Source organism: Rhipicephalus sanguineus, chromosome 5, assembly GCF_013339695.2.
Source record: "Rhipicephalus sanguineus isolate Rsan-2018 chromosome 5, BIME_Rsan_1.4, whole genome shotgun sequence".
Classification (NCBI taxonomy): Eukaryota; Metazoa; Arthropoda; class Arachnida; order Ixodida; family Ixodidae; genus Rhipicephalus; species Rhipicephalus sanguineus.
Window position 1 is genome coordinate 125,522,011 of NC_051180.1, and position 14,018 is coordinate 125,536,028.

General features: G+C 44.9%; 1 protein-coding gene across 1 annotated transcript in view; it reads left to right on the top strand.

Moving 5' to 3' along the window:
- Positions 1–14,018, top strand: part of LOC119394228 (uncharacterized) — a 164,308-nt gene that overhangs the window by 81,460 nt on the left and 68,830 nt on the right.

Below are 14,018 nucleotides of genomic sequence, written 5' to 3' on the forward strand. Positions count from 1 at the left end.
CGACACTTAGAGTGACGAAAGTGCTGTGAACGAAAGTTCTTGGGTAGAAAAAAAACTCTGCACGGAAGCCAACTTCTGCAAGTCGTCAATTGCCGACTGATGCGGAATCATTTCCAGGGACCTCGTCACATCCTTCTACGACACCATGGAAAGGACAGGTGCCGATTCACGAGGTCGTTCAGATGTCTGAGCAAGCTTGCAGTTCCCGGACACCCCGACCACGGCCTAGCAAGGAGAGCCTTCTATCGAAACTCCTGTCGTGCTGCAGCAGTCACGCTGAACTCACCAACCACTTAAAATCTCAGACCAGCTCTCGGTGAGTAGTTTACAACCCTCATTCTGCCAAGATGGGCTGTTGGACTCCCGCAATCATTCACCAGCTGCGTTGCCACTATTCCAGCAGACTTCTTGCTCAGTATAGCTTCTTCATAAAGCAAAGAAAATACAATGCATGCCAAGTGCCTTGCTAGTTTTAGAATCAACGTTCATAATCAACATTTTTTTTTTCAAATGTAGCTCTACACTATACTTGTGGAAAAGTATTCCATGGCTTCTTGTGAATCTCAACATCTTCCATTTTTATTTTGGAGCGACTGCACGGGTGCTAGCGATACTTCATCAGCCTATGCAATACTTATTTCTTTGCCTTTATTTGTCTTAGATTTTTTCATTGTTTTTAGTGGATTTACCTTTAATTTAACTTACTTCTTGATGTAAATCCCAACTTTTTCTGGACGGACCTTATGGCTTACTTACGCTTGTTGTACAGATATTCACTCATCTGCATGCGTTCATCTGGCTGCCATAGAGCCTCTTGATGCCATAGAGCTGACACAATGATTCTCTTTGCCTCTTACAGAGATTTCCAGCTGTTTCTTATACTCTCCAAGAACAATCCAGAATTGCTAGAGCAACTTGGCAAAGGTGCCCTCGCAAAGGAAAGAATTATGGCTCAGGTAGAAAAGGCCAAAGAACTTAAGGTAAGAACTTAAAAGTACATCAGGGCACACAGAGAGAACAAAAAAAAGGTGATGGGTATGCTAGGCAGGTTTAATTAATTGAATATGCCGTAGTTGAAGCATAACACCAGTGAACCTTGATAAAACCCCAACACTGATATAACAAATTATCAGATACGAAGAAGTAATTGCAAATTTCGCAATCCTTTTTCCCAGCAAAAACATGTCTCTGTAATGAATATTGAAGGTAATGAAGATAATTTATACTTGAAGTGATGAGAAATCATTGAAGAGGAAATGCTGCTGATCCAACATTTCAACAGACAGACTTGTCTTTGTCAGGACGTCAGGCTCTGACTAAGACAAGTCTTCCTACTAGTGTTGGCTCCGGCAGTATTTCCTGTTCAATGAATTGCAATCACGTCAAGCCTCTCGTGTTCCCCGAAAGTATTGTATTGTTTGGAATATTTTATGCTTTAACTTAGTTATAAAGAGTTCTGGCTGTGCTGCCACCCTTGTAAGCACTAAAATCTCTGCCTGGAAACTGTAGAAGTATCTGCTCTAACCCGTCTCTTTGTTTGCCAATTGTCCCGGTGACCATTATCTCTACATTAGGCTTGTGCGAATAGTAAATTTTAGGGTCGAAGCGAATTCAATGCGAATAGTGATTTGGTCGAATAATTTCGAATCGAATTCTAATAGTATATATCACATATTATAAAGGAGAATGAGCACATCTGTCATCACCCGACTAACCTGCACAATACATTTTTTTTTTAATTGAAGCAAGGCATGTGCAAATGTCATTCTTTTTGGTTCAAAGGGACATGGAAACAACTTTGAATAGCAGCAGGATTTAACCTTCGGTAGAACGCAAGTGATCACCTGTAAATAGTTACGTTTTTAAAATTTACTATCCTTAGATCGTATAGGTCGGTATAACGAGCATTTAAACTTTAAAAAAATGATGAATCGATGTGTAAGGGTAATATGTCATTTAACCTTGAAAGTGAGGCTTCGCGGCAGTGCGGATTTCCCTGTAAAGGTGTATCACAGTAAGCACCCCTCCACTGCAGTGAAACACCTTTACAGGGGGGTACATGCGGTTTATATATTTCTATTCGTTCGTTGCGAATACTTCGAAATTAGAATACTTATATTCGTTTCGAAGCGAATTTGAATACTGGAATGTTCATTCGAATATTCGAACTGCTCGAATATTCTTACTCTACATGCATACGCGTGCTTCGATAGTGTGTAGCCAGACTTTTACTATTATGCGAGCCACCCATTATCTGTTTCCACAGGAAATGAGTGCGGAAGATTTTGAGGCCCGGAACAAAAAGATGTGGACGGATTGGATCGAAGCATACTGCAAGAGGCTGACGACAGACGTGGAAGGGGTGAAAGACTTGCAAGCCCTGCAGGATGAGAGAGTTCACGTCATGAACAACAATAATCCGAGGTATTGGCCGCGAGATCGAGCGGAGTCGCCGCCTGGCGGCTTCTGGCTGAACCGCGCCTAGTGTGGATTGCTCCATGCGTCGTCTGCTAGCCACGTTGTGTTTGCATGTGCGCGTACGTCATGCAGGTCCTCAAAGGGCGGTTTGTTCCTTTGCGTTAGTGCAACTTTAACCGATCGTACGTATGCCTAACACGATGTAAAGAAGCATTTGGCCTTGATCGGCTGTATATGTACTGCAATAAGATCAGTGAGTGCACTTGTCGCAAGTGCTGTGTGTGGTCGTCGTACCCTCCGTTCACGAGAGTCATATCAGTGTAGGTGCCGTTTTGTGGTTCAAGCTCACTGCAAAGTGAACTTGGTGTTGTTCTAAATATGAGAAGTATTAAATCTCATATGAATATAGCCTTTTAGCGGCTCGGTGGTAAAAAAAAGGCTCTCATGCACTTGCGCGTTGTGGTTAGGTGTATAACTTCGGGACTGTCATTTATAGGTTATGCGACGAGCTTTAGTTGTGTACGGTCCTGGTCCCACTACAGATGATGATGATGAAATAAACTTTTAATTTGCCGAAACAGTGTTCCCGAGCTCGTAAGCTTGGGGTCACTCTAGGTGGGAGGGTCCCTTAGTCGAGGAATCCTCTGGCCGCGATCGCCTCCTGGGCCCACTACAGAGAAATATTTCTGTCAAGTCGCCTCTGACACTTCCGTACTTAAATTGTCCCCTAAAAAGAACAGAAAATGGGATGACACGGAAATCTCAAAAATGAGTTGCCCTGTGCAATTTTAACTTGTGGCTAAATTATACAAAAACACCCGTGTACTTAGATTAAGGTACGCGTTAAAGAGCCCTGATGGTCAAAATTAATCCAAACGGCGTACTTCACATTTATGTCGGAGTAATTTCACGCGAAGCCACATCTTTTTTTCTTTACATTATCTTGAGAGTTTGTGTTGCGTTGTTATAGATTGATGGAAGGCAGCGGACATTATTCGCATGAAAAAACGTACTTTGGTCTTGTGAAGTAACCGGGCCTTTTTTCCATTACTGTCGTGCAAGTAATCAATCGAAGTCCATGCTGTACAGTTGCCTTTGTGTACTGTTACTGGAATAAAAACAAGCGTGTGCGTGTTAAATGTCTCCGTAGCGCTAAAGCGCTGTCAGCCACGTAGCTTTCTTTCCTCAGTAAAGCTACCAACTGTCCAACATTTCATGGAGAATTGAACAAGAAATGCGGGTGAATATTTGAGCATGCAGTGCACAAAGTGCTATTTGAACTCATCGTGCAGGAATATGGGCTTTCTTTTTGTTGGAGGGGGTGGGGTATTCAAATGAACAAGAAGTAAATACTTAATTCAGTCGCGCTACAGCAGTGCGTAGTAGGTGGAACACCAGCTGAACATGTACAAATAAATCAACAAGAAAACGTCATCCATTGCGAAAACGCCGACTGTTGCCGAAGGCGAGCAACCCGTTCGTTGGCAGAATACGCGCTTTTTTCACAAGTAATAGTAACGTTCGGCGCGCTTCGTGCAATAATTCGGGGATGAAGAGTGCCCATATTACCAGAAAGCTGCAGTCAACTCATTTTGTTTGCCGGAAATCGGGTCAAGTCGCTCACAACGAAGCACTGTTGTGTGCGTTTGTATACGCGCCGACAACCGCCTATCCACACTAGCGCGGCGACGGTGCTGCCACCTGTAGCCCTATCTCGCGGCGAATAGTTTCAAAAACCAACACAGAGTTTTCAGTGCTTTCATTAGTAATTCAGTGGTCACTCAAAAGCTATGAGGAACATCCTTCAGCACTAATTCTATACCTGCCTTCCCTTGTACCACTTGAAGGGCCCCTGCATTTTCTCAATGTTCTTTTGCACATTTCAAATAAATGCGTGCATTGTGTACAGAATATCGTGACGATTATCTTTGGAGAATAAGGCAGCGCTGTGCACCTTAGGAAGGCTAAAAATTCAAAAAACAACTCCATGCTCCTTTCCTGACATTTCCACGTTATGACGACAATTGGTTGCCCCCTGGTGACTACATGGCCTGCCTTGTTTGTTTGTATGCATGTATTTGTGACAGAAGGCATACGTATGTGAGCGTCTATTGCTGATAACCAAGCAATGGGGGCTGCACCCTTCCTTAAGTATTTAAGAACGAACCTGACCCCTGTTCCCACACAGCACAAGTGCTCTTCCTTCCCTTCAGTTGTCTCAGTCTTGCACACTCTTTTTTTTTTGTAACATATATGAAACTGTACCACCTCACCCAATACATTTCTTCATTTACATTGAAGTGTAGTGTGTAATTACAGTGCAGGCTGCCAGTAAGTCTCAGCAGCTTGAAAACTCTTTGTCCAATGATGAACCAAGGCAATTTCACCTAGAGTTGAGAATGTGCAAACACAAAGTCATTATCTTGCTTGAGTTTGTAATGTTTCAGGCGGCCCGGCATTACCAGATTTGATAGCTAATGTTATCTTGAAGGTTCTGAGGCAACGAGTACAAATGTTTCAGGCATTGTTCTACCAATGCACACACCTTGCAGGTTTGTCCTCAGGAACTACATAGCACAACAAGCTATTGATGCAGCAGAGAAAGGAGACTACAGCGAGGCTCGAAAAGTGCTGAAGATTTTGCAACGCCCATTCCTCTGATGATCCTTGGAGCTGAAAGGTGAGCTCTACATTGCCAAGCATATGTCAGGCAGGACTGTTTACCTATAAAAGACACGATTTTGTGCTTAATAAGAGAGCATGAAAAGGTAAAGAAATTTGCAGTGGCTTAGCTCGGCTGTGCCAGGATATACGTAGCGTTAGGTAAGGTTCAGCTGGTTATTTTAGCTTTCCTGGTTGTCAAGCTTCTCCGCTTTTCTGTGCCGCTTAGCAGCATTTGCGCTCTCCTTCTTCATGGCTATACCATACTGGCAAATGCCAGCCAGCCGGTCTGACAAGTGGCTAACCTCCTTGTCCTTCCGTTTTTCTTCTCCTCCTCCCCGCTATATGTATACCTCCACTGATACGTCTGCGTATGCGCGCAAAATGAAAGGCGCTATCAAGCGGCTCCGGCGCAGCATCAGATGGCCACTGCATAACGGAGGCGCACAGCTGGGCGCGCACCGGCGCCAATGCGTCTGCCACGGCTATGACGTCACTCCTCTGGAATGCGGAGACCGGCGAGGCGCGCGCGGCGGCGGCAGCGGCTCTGGTGCGCCGTGCGACGTCACTGCTCCTCGCGCATGCACAGCACGGCTCTCCAACTGCCACGTGAAACTGCTCCGCCTCGGCCAGTGTAGCTAACGCTGCAAAAACTGTCGCAGCAAACTGTAGCAAAGAAGGCTTCACAGTTGGAAGATAAATTCGACCTGATCTGGGGTTTTTCTTCCATTATTCTTCAACTGAGAACCTTTCTTCTTAAGAGACCCACATGGGTGTCTTTGTAGCTTCCTGCTAGGAAGGAATGAATTCTCCCTGCTTTATTTCACAGCCTTTCACAGAACTGCTTTGCTATAACGACCGAATGACAAATTTTTCATCCTTCAGGTTCTGAAAGTGCACCGTATGAACCAGGACATGGAATGGTAGCAGTATCTTGCATTTGCTGAAACACCAGTACAGTTTGCATTGTTCTACTTCAATGCAATGAACTTTGTAATTAACTTTCTTATGCACGAATGATTGTAGTCTACCATTTACAGGTGCAACATCATCTTTTGTGGGTGTTGCTTTACCGTATTTTCCAATACAGCATCAATGGAGCTCACTTACATGTTTATGTTCTTTATTAAAGCTCTCAACAAATGCAAGGCATTAGAAATCTAGAAGTGCTAATCTCTTCAGCACATTTCATTTTCCTTTAAGAGTAAATAGATTGAAAGTTGCATTCCGCATATCTACTCCACGCATTTCCCATGTTGCCATCTATGCGCTGCAGTGTTTTTGTATACGAGTACCAAAGAGCTCAACAGTCAGCATTCAGTACTTTATGCCAAGTACTAAATCATCTGCTGTAAATCGCTGAAAGGAGCATTGTAACCAAGTTCCCTTGTCATCACTGTTTCCTATATTGTTTGTGTTTGACATCTTGAACCCTTATCATATCAATCAATGGTATAACCTGCAGTTCTAAGGACAAAGTTGTTTGCTCTCTCTTAGTACATGCCATGTTTATTTACCTGGTAGGGAGGGTGACAAGTAATGAATTGGGGAGTTAGTAATTACATCCCTAATTGTAGATGTTAAGCTTAAAGCTCAATGACTTCAGATGGCATTACAAATTTGGTTTCACCTGCAAAGAGTCACACTGTTTAACATAAGAAATGCTAATGAGATAAATTGCTGTTTGCCTGCAGGAAAACAAGTTTGCCCTGCTGTGTTTGATGAAGGATTCTACGAAGGAAGATGTGCATTGAGTGCCGCTGCGTTGAGGGTCTCCTGCTCATCTTAACAGATGGTAATCGCTCAGCTCACTCCAAGAAAGTGTAACCTCTCTCTCGGACGAAATATAGTTGCAAATTAGTGGATGCATGCGCAGTGTTAGTGGTCATCTTACTTGCCAGTGAAGAAAACTTTTAATGTGCTTGTATGACAAATCAGGTACATGTAAACCCATAGCCCACTACTGTCATGTCCCAGACCCTTATTGGTCAGCCTTTACGGACATTTTACTTCTCATGTTTTTTTTTTGAAGTGGCTCTTCTGATGACAATATTTAGTTTCATGAATATGTTTGTATGCACATGAAATTATTTGTGCATGGACTGTCACACACGTCAAAAGATAAATTTTTACAGCTGCGGGCTCTTTTTCTTCATGCTGTGCTAACCTAAACTATATATGCTGGAGCATGTGCTATCTTTCACAGTGTACAAGGAAACGACTCTCAAGAATGGTGTCTTCATAACCATGTGATGCCAGGCAAACCCAATTAATGTTGGTGATTAACGAGAGTCGATCTATCATATTACGTCATGTACGGATGTATTGCTCTTTTATGTGCGAGGCTGTATTTTTTGGCCAGGAATGCTAACAGTTGGAGGCATCTTCTAGCCTTTATAATGTTGCATCTAATGTATATTTAACATGTGAGCTTGGGCTGTGAATCTGGCTTAGCATACCACAAACACTTCTGTCTATGAGCCCACTCCTTCCTGGTGGTCAGGCTTGGAGCATCGTGTAACGGTGTTGCACTCTCGACACTTTCTGCAGATTTCGCTGGTGCTTAGCAATAACCTTTCGTGAATGTGCCCCTGCTTGTGGAACGTGAAACGTTTGTTACATGTCACTACTGGAATGTTTTGCGTATATTGAGCCCAACCAATATATACATACTCGTATCTTGCAGCATTTCCCTGTGCAAGAGCTTCTTACTGGATCAATTAGGAGAGACAGAAAAGACAACTGTGATGTTCTCACCCTCATCAGCAAAGGATGAGTCATGCAACAGCATCAGTACCACTTTCTAGTGATAAGTTAGAAGACATTACCATCACGAAGACGCGGTTGCACTGGCGGCACATTCCGTATGGTTGAAGAAGAAACTTTCAACCAACTACAATGGTGCAACTTTTCTCTGACAGAAATATTAATACCAATAGACGAGCTTTCGTTCGTTACATTGTTATCTACTGTTCTGCTTACAAATGTGATTTCGTTATAGAGTTCTAGAGGCAGCACTTATGTAATCAATGAACAGAATTACTTAAAAAGCATGTGCATGTTCTCTGCACGCAACATGTAGTTTGTTGGCCACTGCACGTTGTCTTTGAATAAAGCTACCAATGGTATTGATACATTGATAATTAGCTTCCAGTTCCTATTGTGAAGAATGAAATTAATATATATGGACATATGCTGGACACCTGCACAATTTGCCATGTAATTGTACTACGCTATAATTTTGTTTGCCAAAGTGATCCATGGAATTACAACTACAATTTACATGACAACCTTTGATGCAACAGTTACTGTGTTCTGTTGACTTTAGGCAAGTAAACAGGCTTATAAAAGTAGTACATATAGTAGCACATGTTTATACAGCATTTACTGAATGTTGCATCACTGAATACTGTGCAGAGCCCACACATTAAGGATGTCTTTGTCCTTCACAATAAATGCAAAATCAGCGAGACATTTGTTGCGTCCATGTTACCCACACCTTACATGCAACCAGTTGATCACTGCATTGTTACATTCGAATAAAGCTACCATTGTGTTGATATATTGACTTCTATCTTGTGGTTCCTATTGTGAAGTACAAAATATTGAAAAACTGACTTAGTTCTCGCTATAGCTCCTGCTCTCAGCACGGTTAGTATAGATGACACTTCATTTCACTTGTGCATTCAGGTTGACCATTGTATAGTGAAAAATCTACTACCCCTTTGATCAAATAAAGCCACTGCATTGTTCTGACACCTTTGTCGTGCAAGTACAACCTCTAATTTTCGTGGCATGTCAAAAAGTCCTGGTCTGTAGAATTCCACACAAAACTTGCTACAGAAATCTCTTGCACTAATCGTTCAGCTGCCATGAGAACGATGGTTAATATAAACGCATTTGTGTAATCTTAGTGCTCGTGCCTTTTTGCATTTCTGCGACATCATTATGCTTTACATTTATAACTTTCCAGGCATTTTCTAAACGCAGCAAGGCAGTCAGACTCCCCTTACGTACATAATCAGTGTCAACAGTGTTTTTATGCAATAAGCTGTTTAACTTGAAAAAAACTACACTAAAAATATACTAAAAATACTAAAAACAAACAAGCAAGGACAAGAGATATCACTAAAGAGTTCTGTATCGTATGCTGGACAGGTAAACGATTTCATTGCAATGGAGCAGTAGTGAAGGCGCTCCGACACCATTTTGATGAAGTACGGTACAACACCTTGTGTGTTCAAACACTGCCGTGGTTTAGACAAGCCATTGCTTAAGTTAAAGCATGCTATGAAATGGACGTGCGTGTGTTGCTGCTCAGAACGGCATTTCATTTCTGTCGTAGTCCAAGTGGGCTTGTAATCAGCTGAAACTTCTGTAATGCCGTTCGCCAGCGCTTCGCCAGTGCCCAACAGCTACGTGGCTGTGGTGGCTGGAAACTGAACCCATGACTTCAATGGTTATCAGCAGAAAGTCGCAGCCACCATGCCTCTATTAGCACCGAGAACAAACACTGGCGGTGCGGCAGTCATGGCGATGTGACATCATGGCAAGGACTCACGGCCGCCGTGTACCCACTCTTTCTCAATACGACGGTGGTTACTGTTTTCTTGCGACACAAATCTCCCAAGGTAGAAGGGGGATGTTTTTACTACTTGTAAAAGTTAAGTAATCTGCGGAAAGCTTGAATAATATAGCTTATAATGGGCGAACTCTCGTGCGAACGGAAGATATTCGTTGCAAGAAGCAAGAGATGCATTGTTTTCACCGCGTACTCCAAGAAATCGGTGCTAAAGAAACATTTACACTAATGGTTGTAACTTCATCACAGCTTGTTGTACACTGCACAGTTAGAACATGTGTCCCGAAGAATTATAAATAAAATTAGGACGTTTTCAATTCACCAACTACATTGCAGTTTGTCGTACAAGTTATGTCTGCCTCGGCAGATTATCTAGGTGATTTGACAAAGTTGCGTTTTCTGCTGCAGGAGACTTTGGATGAATCTGTCTGTCATAAAGAATCGCTTAATATATCCACAACATTAAACAAAATAATACTGCCACATACAAAATGGTTTCAAAAATAAATGCTGAGATGTTAGTATACTTGGATTATGTAGCGATTTCTTATCAATTAACAGTCGTATGGGATTATGTGGCCATATACCCCGATTCGCATGAACTGCTGGTCCGATCAACCGCCACGTCACAAGCGGTCATGTTAAATTCATGTGGGAGCACTGTTGATAGCAATCACTTGCAAAACAAACTCCTGAAAGTCGAAATGAGCGTTCTGAACTGTTTTGATTTATTTCTCAGCAACGTGGCTCACGTAATACAGTCGAACCTCGTTAATACACGTACCCGCTTTAAGCGTACTGACAGTTATAACGTAGTTGCGACGAATCCCCGACCGAGTCTCATAGAGCCTAATGCATTCGCTGACCGCTTAAAGGGGTCATGAAGCACCCCTTAGGCTGATTGAAAAAACACATCCTGCGGAAAGCTGACACGGCTATGAACTGCTCTGCCAAATATTACAGTCGTGCGCGCCGCGTAATGGCCACAAGCGGAGCGCGAAGTTGCCGTTTCCCCAGGCACCCTCTTTTCAAACAGAGGCCGGTTCTCACTCTCGTCGGTGGGCGGGGCGTCTGTCCGCTGTACGTAGCAAGAGACATAGCATGCTTATTGGCCGATAGCCGACGTAAATCGAGAGCGGCGTTCGGATCAGATGCGCTTCTTGCCGCGGGGGGCCGCCACTTGCCGGCGCCGCACTCCTCAGTACACGGTAGCCGCACTCGCGCAAGCGAATCACAGCGGGAGAGCGATCGCGTTTCATGACGCGCGCTGGCGTAACTTCTTTCCCCCATGCCATCCCTCCCTGTCTAGCTTCCAGTGCGCTCGCCGGCACGAGAAAAGAGAGAAAGCGCTGGGAGCGTGCGCCAAACCCCCGTGACTCCGCTGATTCTTGACGGATTCGAGAAATTTTTGCGGCAATCGATTCGGGAGGCAGTACACTCCGATACTGAGGCCATTAGATCATTACTTGGAAAAGTGGTTCATGACCCCTTTAAGCCGTAGTGCTTTGTCCTACGCCTACCAGTTAGTGCATATCCTGCGTACCGCGATAACTTTTTGTGGCATAAAATTTTGCTTCGCCGCTGCACTTCCGGACGCCATCATGTGCCGCCAAAGGTTTTCCGTCTTTTCGAGAAGTGCGTAGATTGATTGATCACTGATTCCGACTTCCGTGCGATTGCGGGTAAGCATCGGGAAAGAACGAAGGTGAGGCGGCGGCCACCGACGAACGCGCCAGCATGACTTATCGCCAGCAACCTTATCACAATAGGTATCTTCAGATATCTGCTCGAGCACGCGTGCCGCACAGCACTACTTTAAGCCTACTGCACGCCTCTAATAGGCGACAACCTGCACGCACTGGGCCGCCGATCCCTGCCGCGTCGTGCGGGGCAGTGTTCCAAGCGCGCGCCGCTTTGTAAAAACGAAAGCCGCTCGCTGCTGCGGAGTTGAGCGTTGCTGGTCGCGGGCGACGCGAAACCTCTGTATTGACGCTATCACGCTAAACGCAAGCGTACGGCACAGCAAGCGTAGCGCTTACTGCACGCTTTTATTGGGCGACCACCCCAAACGCGCTTCCGTCCAGTGCCAGGACCGCTAGAGCGTTGCGAAGTGCACATCGCTTGCAGGAAGTTCGTCATCGCCGCATCTGTGCATGGTCTGGAGCGAAGTGGGTGTGAAGAACACTCCCACGACAAATGCGCGCGTGCGGTACAGCAAGCGGCCCGGCAGTGACGGCGTGAGCCGAGAAGGCGACGCGCTGCATGCAACTAGCCAGGAGACGATCGGCTCCACGCAGCCGTACCGCGTTTCACTGGAACTGCGTCCATTTTCGTTTTAGCAGCAGATCGCGGTACAGATGCACGCACATATATCGCGGAAAGCCGACACTGTCCGTTCTGTCACTATGTCGGTCACTGCGTATACCGGACCCTGTAATAGTTCCGAAATGCTCCTTGGCGTCGCCACCGCGCGCTATCGGACGGTCGTGCAAGAGCACCAGAATCTTTTCTCCACTTTGGCAAAGAGAAAGAAAAGGCTTTGCAATGGGTACTTTAGGCAGTATTTGCTGTGGCACTGTATTTATTTCTTTGCTGGCGGCAATGGCGTACGCGAGGAGATGCAAATTTTTACTTGGTGGTTAATGCGTACTACCGTTTTGTGCGTAGTTATGCGGCGTTCCCGGCAGGTACGCATTAACGAGGTTCCACTGTAAACGTCTTTTGCCCCAATGAGTCAATGACTAATCTCGCAACGTCATGTCCATATACAGGGTGATGATGGTCAGGGGTAATCAAATGCAAGGAAAATTAATTTCTGAGCTGGCTATCTGAACGGATACTTACTAGTGTAACAGCGCCGTTGATACGATGCTGCATGAAGACACAACATTACAGCAATAAGAAGTGTCCGCAATTTAACCTCAACTTGTTTTTGTAGTGAAATGAAGCCCCGAAATGATTGTGAGGAAAACTTGAAACTAAACAACATGATGAGTGAGCGAGTACACAAGAAAAACAAACAACTGTGGCAGTATTCTCGGGCAAGCACTTTATGAGATATTTTGCAAGCCTCAATACTGCACGTGTTTTTGTAACTGCGCGGGGCTTGGCACACAGGCAAAATCGCTGTTCACAGATACGCGCATGCATCCGATGCAAATAACAATTGTAGAGGGGAAACCATCATATCCCTGAAAGGAATCGCCCGTGAACAGGGCAACCTAATAATGTAAATACGGTGTCATACGTGTCAAAACCACGACTTGATTAAAGGGCCCCTGACAGCCGATTTCTTGTTTGTGACATTTATGTTGTAATAAGTAGGTCTATGTCTTGTAACCACGGAATGACACCGTAAATGCTCCAACGTGATGTCTAATTAATCCTGGCAGCGTTAATTATGGTCATTTTTAGTGTAGGTTCAAAACGCGCGCCGAAAGAGGATAAGAAACTAGCGCCGCGCCGCGGCGGTCGCGCCTCGGGGCACGTGTGATGACATGCGCTCAGTATTGGGTGACGTCAGCCACGCGCTTGTTGAACTGCCAGTTGGAGAACACACACACGGAGAGCTCACGCTGCCTGCCGACATGTACCGAAGAAGAAGGTGGGAGAGCAAACATGCTTCGCAATATACCACAGTGCATGCACCGCGCATATTTCTGTCTGTGACGTCGACAACACTTGCTTTACCTCTGCAACGTCACAAGGGGCCTACGTCTACGTCATACTAGTGGTTATGTTGATAGGAGTTCAAAATTCAGATGAGCACTCAGGCTTACTTTAAAACCAAATTAAAATATCTTAAAGGCAACGCTCGTCACTCATAATCGGTCAGAAGTGCCCCCGCATGCAGGACTATCAAACAACACAAGCATCTCGAGTTTCCAAATTCGGTGTCAGGGGTCCTTTAAGAGGACTGTGGAATAATTCTGACCGCCTGGCATTTCTTAACATGCTGCTGTACCTAGGCACGTGCACGTTCTTGCTGTTCACCCCCCGTCGGAATGCTGCTGTTGTGGCCGAGAATCGATCCTATCATCGAGGTTAGCAGCATGACACAACAACAAACCTGATCAAAGTGTGCATGACGGAGCGCGGGCACCGTTGGCAATTGTATTGCAAAAATGTATAGCTCTTTGTCGTTTTACTATGAGTATTATCGATTCTGTGTTCGTCATTCATCAAAAGCTTGAGACAGGCGAAAAGCGACCGCGAACAGCGAAACAGCGTACGAAGCGAGCGCACGTTATGTAGGCGCACCACAGCGGGCGTCGAAGAGTCCGTGCCATGACGTTATCCGGGCCTCCTGTCAGGCGGCACCACCCCGATTTCTCGGGGCTAATAAAGCAGGCACATC